Below are 19,227 nucleotides of genomic sequence, written 5' to 3'. Positions count from 1 at the left end.
TCCCATACAATCCGAAGACACATTGTCAACACACAACCTCTGTGTAATCCATCTGACCCAAATTTTCTACTCATTATAAATTATAAGATACATTTTGGTTCCTTGTCCATCATTAAATAAAAGAAATGCATACCTGACCTCTAACAGACTTAGTTCGAATAACTCTCAGTAATTAAGTACGATTACGGAGTGTGAATGATCATAATATTTCACAGTGTGTACACCACTTCAAAAATTATGGCAGAAGCAAACATGTGGAGTATTTTTTGTGTCAAGTGTCACTTCCTATTTCAATTGCTCACGAAAAATGCAGTGTAATAACTATTAATGGTCTAAACCTAGTATTGGTATGTCATGTCGTTAGCTTCCTTCCTATTAGCATAAATTTATACAGCTTCCATATAACCTCAGCTCATGTGACTTCTATGACTTTCTTGTACTAATGTCGTTCGTCGAATTATAGCAGTTAATTTTTTTATCTTAAAACTATAAGGCACTGAGCGTAAGCAAAACTTGCAATAGCGAGTAAATATACCAGTAGAGAACAGAATGTCAACAAGTGGATGCAGCACAATTCTTACAACGAGGCTTTGCCAAGCGAACAATCTATAATTAATACAGTAGTGTGACCTAACTCTATGTTTGTACACTGTACAACAGCATTTCTATATACCAAATTAAAGAGCAGTTATGGCAACAAAACAGAAATGTGTAAATATGTAATCCATACAAAAAGCAGCAAACATATATCTTACGTAATAAACAAGTCATTAGCATCATATCAGCCTAAGCAAATAAATGTTCATATGTCATCTTAATAAGTAAACATGAAGGCGCAAGCAGATAAATCACAAAGTATAACCTACATACATAACCACAGTCAGCACAATAAATCAGGTTACAATTATAATTTAAATAAATAAGCACAGCAGACACATAATTAAAAAATATGACATCAGTGAAATAGCAGTGCAGCCAAGCGATGCATAATCATATACAAGTCACAACCCTGTTCATTAATCAATAATTGTCAAAATCAGTAATTGTGCGCAAGCGCGTCGCTTCACACGTAAATTCATAGAACATAAAATTAGCACAAAGTATGAATCACGTAATCGCGAGCAGCAAATTACGTCTAAAGTACGTACCTAAGTGGAAATATGTTACCTGAAAAATGAACTCAATTAATAGTTACCCTTTTTAGTTTATTAGTTTCTTCATCGAAATTACATTCTTCCTGAAAATTTCTCGATAGCAAGTCCTCTTAACGTCGGAGACACACAGAGTTTACCTGAAGTTCTTAAATATTTTATAGAACCGTATCCTGAAAAATACTGAATGTTAATAACAGAATTCATCAAGTCACTATAGCTTTATACTGAATTTAGTCGGAGAAATTAGACTGTGTATTTGTTTACGGCTGTCAGTGCATTCGCACTGAGCGCTCGATCAGCTGTAGGCGCGTGACGTAGGAAGCTATTGTTCGCGGTCAACGACTGCCTTGTGCGGCGCGCAGACTTGACTGTTGCTTTGAGTATGTGCCGCCGCCAAAACACAGCGCGGTATCCTTGTACTCTCTGCGTGTTTACATCTAGCTGTTAGTTTTTCACAAGTATGTCATTCCACAAAAATTTTTACGTTTGATATATGATGTATTCCTTTAGAGCGTCGTGATTTAAGAGTTTCTACTTCGACAGTGTTATCATGAATAATTTTGCGAATTCTATATGGACCGTTATAAAGCCGAAAAAATTTGCGACACAAGCCTTTTCCTTTATGAGACAAACGGTGGGACTTAATTAATACCTTCTGACCAACTGACAAGAATTTTGAAAGACCAGGACGTCTAGCTGATTTCTCTCTTCTTGCAGCCGCAGACGCAATATTTCGTAGAGCCAGGTTGACAACTTCAGAATGCCGCAGTTTCCGTGAAGGCGGAAAAGGAACTATTTCAGAAATGCGATTTGTCGGTGCTCTATTTTTTAATGTCAATAGAGGCGGTAAAGAAGTTGAGTCATTAGGAAGTTCATTCAGAATGTTTTGAAAAATATGAAGATACTGATCCCAAGTTCTGTGATTCTGATGACAATAAAGACGGCACAATTTATTGATTTCCTTCATCCATCTCTCTGAAGCGTTAGATTGAGGGTGAAAAAGTGAAATGAAAATTGGTTTAATTTTACGACGCTGTAGAGTACGAAGCCAAATTTTAGAACGAAACTGTGATCCATTATCTGATATAACCTTATCAACATGACCAACTTCCTTAAGAAAATGTTTGATGAAAGCGTTAGATACTGAACGAGCTGTTGCTTTTCGTAAAGGTGTAAAACACACATATTTTGACGTCAACTCCACTGCTACGAAAATGTACGCAAAACCATTAGTTGAACGAACCACTGGACCGAACAAATCGACTGCAGCCATCTCCTTTAATTTCACTGGAATGATGGGAAACAACGGTGCTCTGTGAGAAATCGTTGGAGGCTTAGCCATTTGACATAATTTACATTTGGCAAGAACAGATCGAATACGTTTTTCCATATTACTGAAGTAACAATTTTCTCGTAATTTATGAAAGCATTTTCTGGGACCAAAGTGTGCATAACTGAAATGCGTATACCAAATCAATTTATTGACCCACTCATCAGGAATAAAAACTAACCAAACGGAGTTGTCGACCGATTTTCGTGTAAAAAGAATGTCCTTGCGAACTGAATAGCATCTAGTTTCTCTGGATCAGGAAGAATACCCTCTGTAGCAATAATGTGACCGAGAAATTTCACCTGAGAACGATCAAATTCAGATTTTTCTAAGTTCACTGTAATACCAACTCTTGCAAAGATACGTAATAATGAGTCCAAAATTTTGTTGTGTTCACTCCAAGAACGTTTAGCGATAAGAATGTCGTCAACATAAGAAGTAATGTCGTCACGAAGATAAACAGGTAACATTTCGTTTAAACTACAATGAATGCTGCAATAGGTACAGTAAGTCCAATCGGTAATTTCCAAAGTCACTTTTGGGTAAAATTAGTCATATCCGGTTATTGTTCTTACTCACTAGATAGATTGATAGTCGAAGAGCTGGTTTGACAGATGCAAAGAATAGTAAAAGAGTAGGCAGCGGTACAGAAAACTAAAAGGGAAATAGCACCACTACAGCTCGGGGCCCTATGCTCGCTACGGCACATATTCACTTAGAATAGTGAATCCCCTGAGGACTTTAATAGGTTAGAACAGTAATTTTCGAAATCTCATTTAGGTAAATAGTCAAATCCGGTTATTGTTTATCTACTGTCTAGATAGATTGATAGTCGAAGAGTTGGTTTGACAGATGCAAAGAATAGTAAAAGAGTAGGCAGCGGTCCAGAAAACTAAAAGAGAAATAGCACCACTACAGCTCGGGGCCCTATGCTCGCTACGGCACATATTCACTTAGAATAGTGAATCCCCTGAGGACTTTAATAGGTTAGAACAGTAATTTTCGAAATCTCATTTAGGTAAATAGTCAAATCCGGTTATTGTTTATCTACTGTCTAGATAGATTGATAGTCGAAGAGTTGGTTTGACAGATGCAAAGAATAGTAAAAGAGTAGGCAGCGGTCCAGAAAACTAAAAGAGAAATAGCACCACTACAGCTCGGGGCCCTATGCTCGCTACGGCACATATTCACTTAGAATAGTGAATCCCCTGAGGACATTAATAACTGCACATAATTTCTAGTTTGTGACTTTGTGGCAAATCTGGCGGAAGTGCGTACGTAAATTGATCTAACCATGAACATGGATGTATCTCATTCTTAGAATTACGGAAGATCTTAACTTTCCGGACAGTCAAAAAGTGTTTATAATCAAAGTTTTCGCCTCGTGGCGACAAAGACCTACCGCGTCTGTCCCGGTCCGAATGTCGATTATTGTAAAGTTCGCGCGCCTGGCGCTCTCTTGTTGCATCCCGTAAATGAAACAAATTATTTTCTTCAAACCCCTCTGCTACCTGTGATTCCAAATTTCTTCTGCTATCTTTTCCTACAATTTCCCCTTCGATCTGCTTGACTTGCTTTCGTAATGCCTCAAATTCCCTTTTCACGCGTTCATTAAATTTTCCCTGATTCTCAACATGCTTATTTATGTTCTGATACTCTTCGGTTTCTGCAAATGGTAATGGGGCTGTATCATCCGAATCTCTGTCCCCATGTAAACTAAGATTTGTCAGTTTATCTGAAATTTCCTCAACTCTTTCCGATAAGTCACCTAATTGTTCTTTCTGTTTATTTACGTCTTCCGTAAGTGTCGCGACTCGGGTTTCAGTATTGTCACATTTGGTAGCTAGCTGTTCATATTGTTGTGTTAGGTTATTTAATCTGTCATTTGGTACGGATTCCTCGATTCTTTCAAATATTTCTTTCTTATCGTTTGCACGTTGTAAATTTAACTCTGAAAATTTTTGTACTATCACGCGATCTCTTTCTTCCTGTTCTCTATCCTGTTCCCTTTGCTGATTTCTACTGCAATTAATCTATTATTGTGAGAATTCAGAATCGGTTGTACTTCTTCCCTGATTTCTTTCTTTAATTCATCTTTCATATTTTTGAAACATGTCCCTATTCGTGAATCTATCCGTGTTTCCAAAGTTCCCATCTCTGTTTTAAATTCAGATCCTAACCGAGTTTCCATTGTTCCCATCCGTGTTTCCATTGTTTCCATTCGTGTTACCATTGTCCCCATTTGTGTTTTTAATTCAGATTGAAAATTTAATATTACACTCATCAACTGCTCCATATTAAATTGTTCAGAATTCTTTTCGCCCCTAACATCTCCCGCAAAACTAACTTCCTTCGTCACAGCTGTAAGGCTATCTGTGTTCGATACTATTTCAGAATCTTCTGTTGTTAATCTCCGATTCTGTGAATTTTCCGATTGAGAAAAATTTTGAAATGGTTCCGGACTGTCTTCCCGACTTATTACATTGTTTTCCACTTCATTATCCATCATACTGTTTTCCTCTGTTGGCGAGTTCGCCATGTTAACAATTTCGTTATTCTCACTATTCATCATTTTTGCCTTTTTCATTGATCGCGTAATCATTTACAAAATATACGAAAGATTCGTCACTGTACGAAAATCACACACAATGACCCCTTATCTCCAACAATACTATTCACACGCAATGTCTCCCTCAAACACGATCAATCTAACAATTGAAATAATTGCACAAGATTGTCAAACGCGTATACAAGGCAATAAAAATTAAATTTTGAAAAATACCATTAGAAGAATGCCAATTACCAAATCTACACATTCAATACAGACTACAATTACTGAACTACAAATTACTACAACAATACTACAGTCTACAATTTTCACAATCAGAAGAATCCAAGGGACGATCCGAAGCAGCGGTCGCCACGTGCATGGGGGCTTAATTAAATATATGATTGATTGAAAATATTTTTAGTTTTAGTAACTGTATGTCCGATTACGTAAGTCTCGTAATCGGTTGGCCCTGACTAGTATATTTACGCTATCTGACTGCAAAGAACAATGTAAGAAAATTTCCGTAAACACAGTTAATTAATTAAGACCCCAGCAACTATAAAAATCTACGAAACCAATGAGCACAAGAGTAACTGTTCTGTATGTGGGAGTGTGACTCAACGCCCACATCTGGCACGGTTCTTTTCCAACAAGACAAGAATTTTGATACCAATTATACTGACGTGACAAAAGAAATTTAGAAAAACTATAATTACGCAAGAAAACCAAAATTCACTCTAATACAAGAACACGAGCCAGATGCTTTGTTGACTGAACCTGTAGTGACACATTATTTCAGATACACAACTAATAAAGGAACATTATAAATTTTACCTTCATATATATTGACGAAATGCACTCATTACAATAACATCTGCTATCTCTCCCATCAAATAACTGCATAAAACATGGAACACTCTTTACTACAACATCTTACTCCAACTTCACGACAACCACGAGCTCTTAACACACACTGTCCTCTACGAGCTCTCTGCTAGCACTGACTGCTATGAACTCTCGACAACCACTGACTGCCACTAACTCTTAACACGCACTGTGGAGGCGGCTTAATAGTACTCTTTGGCGCACTCTCTGGCGCAGTGGCACAGTGTAGCCACCTTTCAACAGGATAGGGTAGCATGGAGAGCTGCATCAAACCAGTCTCAGAACAGAAGACCACAACAACATCCCAGAACACAAAGAGACGTAAACAGCCAAAGCGTCAAACGCATCAAACGATACTCTACTCACATTTTCAGTTGAAAGTAAGAATAATTACTATTCCTTAAATGAAGACTTTTTTCAGTCGTCAGTCTTCTGGCTCCAGTGTTGCGGCCCACCGCGAAATCCTCTCTTCCTCCATCCTCCTCATCTCTGAGTAGCATCTGCAGTTTTATTCCGAGCTCTCTCTTACCATACAGTTTTCGCACCCTACAGCTCCCTCCTGTACCATGGAAGTTGCTCCCTGATGTCTTAACAGATGTCCTATCATCTTATTCCATCTTCTTATCAGTATTTTGCATATATTTCTTTCTTCATCTATTCTGTGGAGAACCTCCCCCTTCCTTAGCTTATTAGTCCTGCAAATTTTCTACATTCTTCGGTAGCACCACATCTCTAACGCTTCCGTTCTCTTCTGTTCCGGTATTCCCACTGGCCATGATTCAGTACCGCAAAATGCTGTTCTCCAAAGGTACATTCTCAGAAATATCTTCCTGAAATGAAAGTTAAAGCAATTACAGCCCTCGTTGCAAAAATTCTTTTGGCCTGGTTTCGACGCTTCTACGAGAGCATTCATCAGAAATTAAATATTCAAATTTGCAAGTCACGTATGAAATAAATATTATCAAGCGATAAAGCTTTAGTCACAAAATTTTAAAGTACAATGCGTGGAAAGCAAGCCACTACGGGCTGCTCGCATATGTCGAGCTATAGGTAACTTCAGAAACTGTGTTTCATACCAACAGACTTCCCATGGGCTAAGAATGCTCCTCTTGCTGTGATACTCTGCTTTTTAGCTACTCGTTGCTTCGTCCGTCAATGGTTATTTCGTTTACAAGGAAGCAAAATTCCTTAACTTCCTTTACTTCAAGAATCCCAATTTTGATGTTTGATTTCTTGCTGTTGTCATTTCTGTTCTCATTACTTTCGTCTTCGATTTACTCTCACTCCATTATCCGTTCTCGTTAGAGTTTTCATTCAAGTCAACTGATCATGTAATTCTTCTTCACTTACACTGAAGACAGCAATGGCATCTTACCATGATATGCTTCATCCTGAATTTTAATCTCGTCCTTGAACCATTCTGTAATTGCTTCTTTGATGTGTTCATTGAACAACAGGGGCGAACTGCTGCATCCCCTTATTTTCAATCCAAGGTCTTCGTTATTGGTCTTTCAGTCTTATGGTTCCTTTCTCGGTCTTGTACGTATTGTAAATCAACCGTCTTTTCCTATAACTTTCATTTTTCTCAGAATTTCGAACATCCTGCCCCAGTTTAGATTGAAGGACGATCGGCCGTAGTTGAGTGCATGAAAGAAAGCCAGTTTTAGTGATTTTTTTCAAGTGAAATAAAAGGCAATGCTACACCTTATGATTCAGTAGTTTTATTACCTACACTTTTATGTTCGAGAAATCATCTTTGGGCCCACATTGGACACTCCTTGTAACCACTGCACCGGCTGGAGTGACTCCTTTCTGCTGGACTGTTGGTCGTGGGCAGCAGTTCTCGAAGTCTTCCTAAGTGACCTATAAATAAGAATTGGGTTGGGTTGGGTTGTTTGGGAAAGGAGACCAGGCAGCGAGGTCATCGGTCTCATCGGATTAGGGAAGGAAGTCAGTCGTGCCCTTTCAAAGGAACCATCCCGGCATTTGTCTGGAGCGATTTAGGGAAATCACGGAAAACCTAAATCAGGATGGCCGGACGCGGGATTGAACCGTCGTCCTCCCGAATGCGAGTCCAGTGTCTAAATAAGAATTGTGTAAATCATATGATTTCTATCAGCATACATGGGATAAGTGACAAATATTATTTGAAACAAATGTCATTTTTTCTTTCACAAAAACCTTCTGAAGGTATCAAAAATCGGCTACGTACGCTGATAGAGAATTCAGTTTAAAATGCACATATAAAATTCTGATAAAAACTGAATGTATCTCACTGGACGTGAGCCGATGAAGTTTTTCTAGCCTTGTACCACTTATTGTTGTATCTGTGTGGCGTTCATGTCACATATCACTAAATGATGCTGAACTTTGCAATCAGTGTATTCAGTGAGCCAATAATGGGAAATTTCCGCAAGGGTCCCCTGTATTCTGGGAAAGAGAATATTCTTGCTGGTTACTGTTGAAATGGCTGGAGATCCTCCACTCAGAGAAAGAGAGAGGTGTGGAGACGCAGATTGTGTTTCGGGAATTACTGTAGGAAGACTTGGGGACCTGTTCTGACGTCAGTAGCAGCACTTTTCCACCACCATTTCAGCCAATTGCATTCGGTGCTGACTTGCCCACTGGAGGTATATATTACCTGAGTTCTAAGCAACTTTCACAGTTTGCAGTTAGTGCTGTCCATTATCTGAGCAGCTCATAGTTTGTAGGATTTTCAGCGCAACGTGGGTTGCTCGTTTATTTGTCTCATATCGTGAGTTTTGCAATCGATTACTTTGCACTTACGAGCTGTACAGATTACGAAGCTTGCAGCGCTTTGCAAGCAATCTTCCTCTTACATTTGAGGTTCTTCTAATGTGATAGGGGTACATTCAGGTTATTAAGGCTCTAATGACCCTGACTGCTGTTAACGTTCTGGAACTGAGGTTCGCACGATATTAACTGATTAACAGTAATTAGCTGCATATTTGTTTAATGTAGAACTTTGATCACAATAAATGGATATTGTTCAGTGCCTTCATGCTTTGCAATTGTAAACCCGAACGTCCTACTACTAATCCTGCGTGACCCTTAAATAATTTGCATATCTAATTTGTTGTTTCCATTGCAGTATAGGTTCTCATTCTTCGTAGATTTTGATTAATTTATTTAAATTACTGTATAGTGAGTATTGCACTCGCTCGTCTAGCATTTCGATGTTGAAGTTGTAAGTGTGGTAGGAAGGCAGCACCCACATGTCCAGACTCCATCACGATTTCGACAACCTATAAGGATTAAATTTCATGTCAAACCTTGTCCAGGATAGTTACTACTGAAACTGTATGACATTTTACAGCCATAACGGTACGATGTGACAAATCTTAAAGTACGGCATTTTTTTGCAGTGACCATTTGCGGTATAAGTCTTATTTGCTTGCTCATTGCTCAGCAATCGCAACCTTGCTTGTGCGAAGTATTTCTTATCAATTCTACTTGCGGCTTTCTTTTAATATGTTGCATATAAGTATATGTTTATTTTTATTGCGATTTATCTTACGAACTAAGAGCATTTATTTGCATAAAGCCGATATGTATTTGTGATCACTCAACAGCAGGCTCTCGAGTTTAGTTTGCTGGAAATGGACGTACCAGATATAGTGCATTCTAGGGAGACTACAGAGATCGCCAGAGACTGTAGCCTAGTAGATACAGAGCATTTCGGTACAGGAGGTTACGAAGTGGAGGCGGCAGCAGCAGCAATTTCGTCAGGGATCTAGAAAAACACACAGACAGGTGTGTAGAGTGTAAATATAATTGCTTGCGAAACACAAGTGAATGATATTCAGAGCAGAGAGCAGCTCAAGTATGGGAAATGTGGGGGACGTTCCACCATGGATAAAGCAAATGTCAGTTAAGGCCAATTACACAGGAAAAACGCTAAAGAAGATAGGAAAGAAATACAAGAAAGAGATAGAAAAGCCAAAGATGACAGAAGAAAAGCCAAACAAGACAGGAGAAAAGCCGAACAAGATAGCAGAAAAGCTGAGGAAATAGTGTGGTGAAAGAAGTCAGAAAAAAAACGAGGGAGGAAAGAAACCGATTCTGATAAAATATGGGTGATATAGAGAGGGAGGAAGATTCTAAATCCGAACCGATTGACGAGACATAAGAAAAAGTTTCGGAAACGATGAAAACCGGTGTGCCGCGCGGCGTGGCCGCGCGGTTTGAGGCGCCTTGTCACGGATTGCGCGCCCCTCCCACAGGAGGTTCGAGTCCTTCCTCAGGCATGGGTGTGTGTTGTTCTTAGCATAAGTTAGTTTAAGTAGTGTGTAAGTCAAGGGACCGATGACCTCAGCAGTTTGGTCCTTTCGGAATTCACAGACATTTGAACATTCGAAAACCGGTGTATTCAAGCTGGCACACGTAGAACCAAATCTGCAGAAGGTGGAGGAAACCATTATCGCTCTTTCAAAAAAGGTGCAAAAGGTTGAAGAGGCAACAAATCTATTTTACAAAACGTACAGAATCTAGAGGACCGACCAGTATCAGGCACAACTCAACCAATACAGTTTACAGAGGCAGAAGAGCTCACCTCGCTGAAAAACGAAGTAGACAGAGTACAACGAAGAGGTGCAACGACCGCGAATAGCGGAGCCGCTATTTCTAGTATCTGATAGTTGGATGAGGAACGAAAATTAGAGCTAAGCGGCGGAAGTTCGCGGTCTGACGGCGCGCCTCATCCGTTTCAGAATGATTTGTGGTTACAGAAGCGAATTCAACATAGAGTTTCAGGTCGTAAAATGATAGAATTTTTGGCTAATGAGAAAATTCCAAACTTATATGTAAGGCGAGAACTTACATGTCAAAACATGGATGACTCAGTTTAGAGATAGCCTACCGAACTCATACTCGGAATGAAGAAAATTAGAAGTCATGAGTAGCCATTTAAGTTGTGAAGCTATTGCGAAAGTGCTCTCAATAATCAAATTCTGTACAACCGTCGTAGATTTCGAGTCAGAAATTACGAACCTGTACTAGTCTGCTGCTGCGCAAAACAGCGTGTAGCTGAGGATAATTAAGGCTCCGCCCTTGGCAGCATCATGGTTTGAGTCGAACGTGGTGTGCTTCTACGAAATTAAGAAGATAATTCAACATCTGGACAACCCCCGTTGTCAGGGTGAACTAATCAAGTTGTTTGTTAATATCATGCCGAACAGTGTAAAATAACTCTCATTTGCGTGAGAAAAAGACTTAGAGCCTTTTAAATTGACATTAAGAGATATGAATGAGATTGAAAGAGAAGGGGAGGATTTGGGTGTTACTTCCGACGAGCACCTACGGGGATACTCTTATGGCAGATAAAGGTAACGGCGAATGGAGCGATAATCCAAATGAAAATCGGTGCAATCGGAAACTGAGGCAGTTCGACAGCAAAGGATCGCAAGAGAACGGACTGTTGCGGCAATCAAGAGAGATCGGTGGTATTGAATTATACGAGTTAAATAATTCGATTTTGTTTTTCATTTTGTGTATGTATTCTGTAAAAGTAGCAGTCAGGTATTTAGATGTAAGTTTTTGTGTGATTTAGTTTAAAGTATGAGTATTAAGCGTACTGCAGTCTTTAGTGTTCCGTTCATCAGTGTTCTTTTGTGGGTATTGACAGCAAAACATATAATAAGTTGAGTGAGCAGTGGAACAAGGGGGGGGGGGGGGGGGGGGGGTTTGCAGCCTCACTCTACACTGCTACCAAATTTATTCAAGATAGAAGCCATAGAAGCGACAACGTCGCAGTGACGTCATGGCGGGAAGTTCAAATTTAAGCGCGAAATTGGTCAATTGGGCTATCTCTAGTAATGTAACATCTTCCCCTCTCCCCCTCCACTCCAAAGCCCTCCCTCATCTGGAAACTGGTGGGAGAAGGACTCAAAAATGTTTCAAATGGCTCTGAACACTATGGGACTTAACAGCTGGGGTCATCAGTCCCCTAGAACTCAGAACTACTTAAACCTAACTAACCTAAGGATATCACACAAATCCATGCCCGAGGCAGGATTCGAACCTGCGACCGTAGCGGTCGCGCGGTACCAGACTGAAGCGCCTAGAACCGCTCGGCCACTCCAGCCGGCAAAAGGACTCAGTCTGTGCTGAGCTGCTGGATACGATGAACATATGTCTTTATTTTGTATGCGTTAATATGTTATCGTTATCGTTGTACAGCTTGATTAATCTGAGTTAGTATTTATTCGACAAAATGTAATGTCTGAAACTAACAGCAAGAATGCACGTAAAAGTGACAAAGCTGCCACAGCCCTACAAAACGAACTCGTTACAGGACACTAATGTGGAATCCGTGGGCAGATTCAGAACTGAACGGAACAGCAATTACCTCCGCCGACATATTACGGGGGCGGGTAACGCAAAAAATGGCAACATTGTCGTCCTCCACGGTGAACTGTCAATAACTTTGTCATTGTAATACAGTTACAGTCTGGGAAGCATCTGAAATCAACTGATGGAACGTGACATAACTTTCTTCTGGACAAGGTGAAATAGAGAGCACTGTCATATAACTGAAGAAGTATTTGAAAATGTATTTATAAGTTCATATATCTAGTGTAACATGTGTATGGAAGAACGGAAAAAACTAATGGGAAGAGTTAACTTATGATGGCTACGGGAACAGACTAAACCTCGTACAAACATATATTGTTGGCGATATGCAAGATACTGATCTTTTAAAGTATTTGGGATGCATTACTCATGCACACATCTATTATTGGAACCTGTTTATTGTGAGCACTTCTCATTCTGTGACTTAAGGAAGTAACATCCATCCCGTGAATATTTTCTCTCCTTGCGAAAAATGTTCTGTGACGTGCAAAGATTTGTGTATCTCACGGTTCCCTTTTTCCTCATAACATCTCCGATAATGGCAGCTAGCTTAAGCGGGCAATCAAAATAATAAATAATAAAGTGTGACCAAGACAGAGAAATTTTGTTTCTGCAGGAAATGATCTTCGAATAGACAGGAGTACTGCAACGTATGATGTTCTCCAGGACAAAGTTAAGGCCATCATCATCATCAGTGTTCTGCCAAAAGGCAGGTTTTCACATGGTAGTTCTCCAGGCTGTACGGTCTTTTGACATCCTCTTCAGGTCTGTATAATTTCCTCTTCCCTTCATGTCGTCTATCATCTCGTATCTACTTCTTCCTCTCAGTCTTCTCCCACAAACCAGTCCTTCCAAAGCGTCCGCTAGCAAGCACGCCCTTCTCAGCGAGTGTCCCAACCAGTTCATTTTCCTTTCTCTTACAACCTTCAGCAGACATCTTCTCTCACCAGTCGTTTCCAATACTCTTTCACTGCTCTCTCATTCCATCCAGCTTATTCTCTCCATTTTTCCTCCACATCCACACCTCAAATGCTTCTAACCTCTTTTCACCCTCTCCTCTCAGCGTCCATGTTTCTGCCCCATATAGTGCCACACTCCAGAAAAACAATTGCGAAGCCTTTTCCTTAGACTATCTAATTTGCTACATAAGAGTCTCCTCTCTCTGTTGAATGCCTCGTTCGCTATGGCAAATCGATTTTTCGCTTCCTGGTGACATCTCAAGTCTTCAGTTATTGTGCTTCCAAGATATTTAAATGCATTTACTTGCCTAATGGTAGATTGTCCTATTTTAATATTGGACTGTCTGCGTCTTGTACTGATGAATATACTCTTTGTTTTTGCTGCGTTTATTTGCATCCCATATTTCACACAAGCTTCATTCAGATCTTTCAGCATGTTATTCACCGTCTGCTCACTTTCTGCCACTAATACCATGTCATCAGCAAATCTTATATATCCTATTCTCTTTCCAGTAATACATATTCCTCCTTTCCCATCTAAGCCTTTCGCAATAATCTCTTCAAGGTATGCGTTAAACAACAGTGGGGAAAGGCAACAACCTTGTCTAACACCTCGCCCAATGCTGCTTCCTTCTGACATTTCATTTCCAATCCTTATCCTTACTTTCTGGTGTAAATATAGATTCTGTATCAGTCGTCCTTCTTTCCAATCCACTCCTTTCCTCTTCAAAATATCCATCAGCTTGTTCCACTGAACCCTGTCAAAAGTCTTTTCTAAATATATAAAAACAGCAAAGATTTCTCTACCTTTTTCCATATATCATTTCCCTACAGTTCTTAACAGGCCAATAGCACCTTTTGTTCCTCTTCCTATTCTAATGTCGAACTGCTCCTCTGCAATACCTCTATCCAGCTTGCCATATAGCCTTCTATTCAACACTCTCAGCAACACTTTAGCTGCATGAGCAATCAGACCTGCTCTTCACATTTTTTAGTGTTTCTCTTTTTCTCTATTGGTATCATAACTGCTGCAAGGAAGTCCTCAGGCCATTCGCCTTTGTCATATATCTCGTTGCAGAGGTAGACTATTTCTTTTCTTGCCTTCTTTCCCAGACTCTCCAACAGTTCTGCTGGCAAATCATCAATTCCACATGCCTTCCCATTCTTCATCTCCTTCAGCGCCTTTTCTACTTCTGATTCCAAGATGGTGAATCCCTTTCCATCTTCCGGCACATATTGCTCTTCTTCAACCTTAATTTCGCTTTGTATTTCATCCCCCTTATACAGACATTCAATACATTATTGCCATCTGTTCAAAACCTCCTGTGGTTCTTCTGCTAGAATACCATCTGCTATTTCTATTTCCATGTTATTCCTCTTTCTTTTACGTTCAAAAACTATCTCACTATGCAGTCTATACATCACTTCATACTTTCCGTCTCTCTCCATTTTCTCTATTTCGTCGCATTTCTCTTCCATCCATTTCTGCATTGCTTCTTCAGTTTCTCTTCTTGATTCATTATTCAGCTTCATTACCTCTTTTTGCCTTCTTGAGTTTCTACATGTTTCCACTTTCTCCGCTCTTCCATCTTCTTCAACATGTTTTCTGTTATCCATTCTTTCCTGGTACTTCGGGATACTCTAATTCCTATTACTTCTTTGGCAGAGTCCGTGAGTCCTTCCCTCACTTTTACCAATTTGTCATTAACACTTTCATCAACACTACCTCTTTCCCTTTTTCCTGTAAATCTGTTTTCCAAATCTGATGCCTTTCCCACCTCTTTGAGTCTTTCTGTGTTTAGCCTTTCTTTCGTTTTACCTCTTAAGACTTTTTTCAACTTCACTTGTACTTCTCCCACTGCTAGGCTGCGGTCTGAATTTATGTCCGCTCCTGGATGAGTTTTGGCATTCTTCAAACAGTTCCTAAACTTTTTTTGTATTAGGATGTTTAATATTTGATGTCCATGTGTAACGTCTCCTTTTATGGTGTTCAAATAATGTGTTATTCACTGTTTTTGAATTTTCTTTACAGAAGCTAATTAGCCATACATCTCTCTCATTTCTTATTCCTAATCCAAATTTTCCTACTGTATCTTCATCTCTACTTTCACCCACCACTGCATTACAATCCCCCATGATGATAATGCAGGCATTTCTATTTTCTTTCTCGATGAGTTCTTGTATTTTCTCATAATATTCTTCCACTTCTTCATCTCTATGCTGGCTGGTTGGCATATATACCTGTATTAACACCAGAGTTAAGGCCGCTTCTTTCTAAAGGTACACTAACAGCTTTCCTTCACATGCAGTACTTAACAATTGTTTCACGACATGTGTATTGCAAATCATCTTCTTGGGGAAACCAAATCTTGGATAGCGGCTAAGGCACTGACTTGAGACTTCAGCACAGCAGAGTAAGTCTAATTAGTTCTTCCTTTCGACTTCAGTATAATGATGTACGATGCAGGAGGCACCAGGACTTAAGGAAACTTCCAGGACCTGCTGTAATGTGCTTTTATTTACGGATAACCATTTCAGAACAAGCGACCATCAGCAATCACCTTCATACTACGAAAAATATACCATAAATATTGCATATTAAAATAATTAGATTGAACGATCTTGCGCTTATGTCACATGATGCCCCGCGAACAATGAATGTGAGCAACAAGCAGATTCCGTCTTCCTAGAGTTCCAGTTATCACTTGAATTTGACACCGTGCCAAACTGAAGACGGCTGACGAAGGTCCGACCATACGGATTAGACTCTCAGATATGTGGGTGATTGGAAGATTTCTTAAGTAATAGAACCCAGTGAGTTGTTCTCGGTGGAAAGAGTCCACCAAAGATAACGCTATCGCCCCGAGGATGTGTTATAGGATCGCTCTTATGCTCTATGTTAGATTATCTTATGAATAGGGTGAGCAGCAGTCTGCAGATGTTTGCTGATGACGCTGTTAAGTACAGGAAGGTGTCGTTGAGCGCCTATAGGAGGATGCAAGATGTTTACAAAATTTCTAGTTGGTGTAGTAACTGGCAGATTGCCCTAAGTGGATAAAAATGTAAGTTAAGACAGATGAGTAAGGAAAAAAAATTCCGTCGAATACTGTATTAATAGTGTGCAACTTAGTCACTTCGATTAAATGTCTAGGTGTAACGTTGCAAAGCGATATGAAATGAAATGAGCACGTAAGATGATAGGAAAGGCGAAGACTTCGGTTTATTGGAAGAATTTTAGAATAGTGTAGCTCATCTATAAAGAATACCGCGTATAGGACACTGGTGTGTTGAATACTGCTCGAGTGTTTGGGATCTCCATTAGTTCAGCCTAGAGGAAGACTTCGAAGCAATGCAGGGGCGTGCTGCTAGATTTGTTATTGGTAGATTCCACCAACACGCGAATATTAGAGATGCTTCGTGAACTCTAATGGGAATCCCTGGAGGGAAGATGACGGTCTTTCCGTGAAACGCTATTGAGAAAGTGTTGAGAACCGGCTTTTGAAACTGACTGCAGAACAGCTCTATCGCCGCCAAGGTACATTTCGCATACGGATCACGAAGATAAGAGGAACTGGGGCTCGTACAGAATCATATAGGTACTCGCTTTTCCCTTGCGCTATTTGCAAGTGGAACAGGAAGTATCTGGTGGTAGAATGTACTCTCCTCCATGCACCATGCCGTGGCCTGCGGAATATACATGTAAATATGGATCTAGATAAGCAGCAGAAATTCACGGATGCCGTTCATTCAGTACTGTACGTTGAAGCTCTACGGCATTGATTACAGTAAATATTTTGGCCATTCGAATTCCTCGACATTCACATATACAATTCACGTATTCCTCCAGAAGCCTCATAAAACTATATTTACGATTACGTTCTTGTACACAGCTATCACTAGTGTAAATTTCTGACCAAGCAGACTTCTTTTCCTTAAAGTCACATGCAAGCATCTTTCGGGAAAAACCGGTTCAAGGATAATGAATATATTTAACGTAAATCGAGCCATCCTTAACAACATGAATCTGTTTAAAAGGAACAGCTGCACTCACTCAGTGAACATAAAACAGAGAAATGATTCTAACATAACGAGCACCTATTTAACTATTGTTCAAAAATTGTCACACATTTTGCGCATAATTCTAATAATACAATTATAAATACTTAAAGTACGAATTAATGAATATATCGTCTACTAGTCATCTGCGTGACTTACGTAACCAAATTTAAGTCAGTGAATGAGAAGTATCTAGCGTTAAAGAGAAGCAGTTTTTCAGAAGACAAAACTATCAATTTGGATTATAAAACCTCCGGATAGTTAACTGCAGTGTTAGCTATCAAAAATGTATGTTTTGCTGAAAAAAGGAGAGGCTTACGCACTAGGCATTAATAAGAAAATACATGAAAATATTTTCTTTATATTGAATCAATGAGCTCTAGTTAAGGTTTTTTTTTTTTTTACTTTATTTAGTATTGAAAAATAAAAGAAAACACAGATGATGAAGGAAATCATTGGCCTCTAAATAACTTTTGTGAATTTGTATGCATGTATATTGTCAACCAAACAGATATTGTTTTTAAGTATTTTTCTATTCTTCCTCTTTCCAGCAATGTAGAATATTTACCATGTAACCATATCAAGAATGTACGTATGAATGTGTCCAGTCATAAACTCTACTGCCGTTCATAATTCCTTCAACAATGTCTGTGATGATTGATTCGCCACATCATTTCTGTACTTCTGCATATTTCGATTTCTTTTTTCCTGATAACCTCACTTCCACCATTCAGCACACAGCTAAGGAACCGGACATTATGTCGACATTCTGTTTAATGTAAACACGCAACCACCCTATGGTGACGCTTCCTTCCATTATGCGAAGTTCCGCCGTTATGTTGGCCTTTCATTTAATGTGTATAGAGCAGGATTTGTGACGTTCCAACATTACGACGAGCTTCTATTTAATTTGATTAAGCATCATTTGACAATGACATCCCCTTCCACTCTGTGACGTTCCGATTTCATTCTGACGTTCCCTTCAATGAGAACATCACAATTTGAACAATTTCCTGAAACATCTTTTCTAGAACAGAAAATATATAACACAAAACCTAAGTGAGAAATCTCTAGGAGACTGTATTGATTGTAGACACGACTGGAAATAACTAATTATTATTCAGAATAAATCAAGTTGCAAAACTGGCACATGTACCGACAACGGTCTCTGTGGAAGAAATAGGTGAAAGTAAAAATTAAACGGGAAGGAACCACCTCCTCGAAAATCATTCTGCTGTTTTAGTAACTGATAGTAGCTTCTCCTTACGTGTCGACAGAGTTATCAAAGTTGCTTGAATTGTATACGTTTCCACTGCTTCGGCTTGGTTGTCAAATTATAAACGTTTTCATCTTCCATTTGTACAAATTACACTCCTGGAAATGGAAAAAAGAACACATTGACACCGGTGTGTCAGACCCACCATACTTGCTCCGGACACTGCGAGAGGGCTGTACAAGCAATGATCACACGCACGGCACAGCGGACACACCAGGAACCGCGGTGTTGGCCGTCGAATGGCGCTAGCTGCGCAGCATTTGTGCACCGCCGCCGTCAGTGTCAGCCAGTTTGCCGTGGCATACGGAGCTCCATCGCAGTCTTTAACACTGGTAGCATGCCGCGACAGCGTGGACGTGAACCGTATGTGCAGTTGACGGACTTTGAGCGAGGGCGTATAGTGGGCATGCGGGAGGCCGGGTGGACGTACCGCCGAATTGCTCAACACGTGGGGCGTGAGGTCTCCACAGTACATCGATGTTGTCGCCAGTGGTCGGCGGAAGGTGCACGTGCCCGTCGACCTGGGACCGGACCGCAGCGACGCACGGATGCACGCCAAGACCGTAGGATCCTACGCAGTGCCGTAAGGGACCGCACCGCCACTTCCCAGCAAATTAGGGACACTGTTGCTCCTGGGGTATCGG

The sequence above is a fragment of the Schistocerca piceifrons genome, chromosome 3 (assembly GCF_021461385.2).
Source record: "Schistocerca piceifrons isolate TAMUIC-IGC-003096 chromosome 3, iqSchPice1.1, whole genome shotgun sequence".
In the NCBI taxonomy this organism is placed as follows: Eukaryota; Metazoa; Arthropoda; class Insecta; order Orthoptera; family Acrididae; genus Schistocerca; species Schistocerca piceifrons.
Note: the sequence above shows the minus strand (reverse complement) of the source record.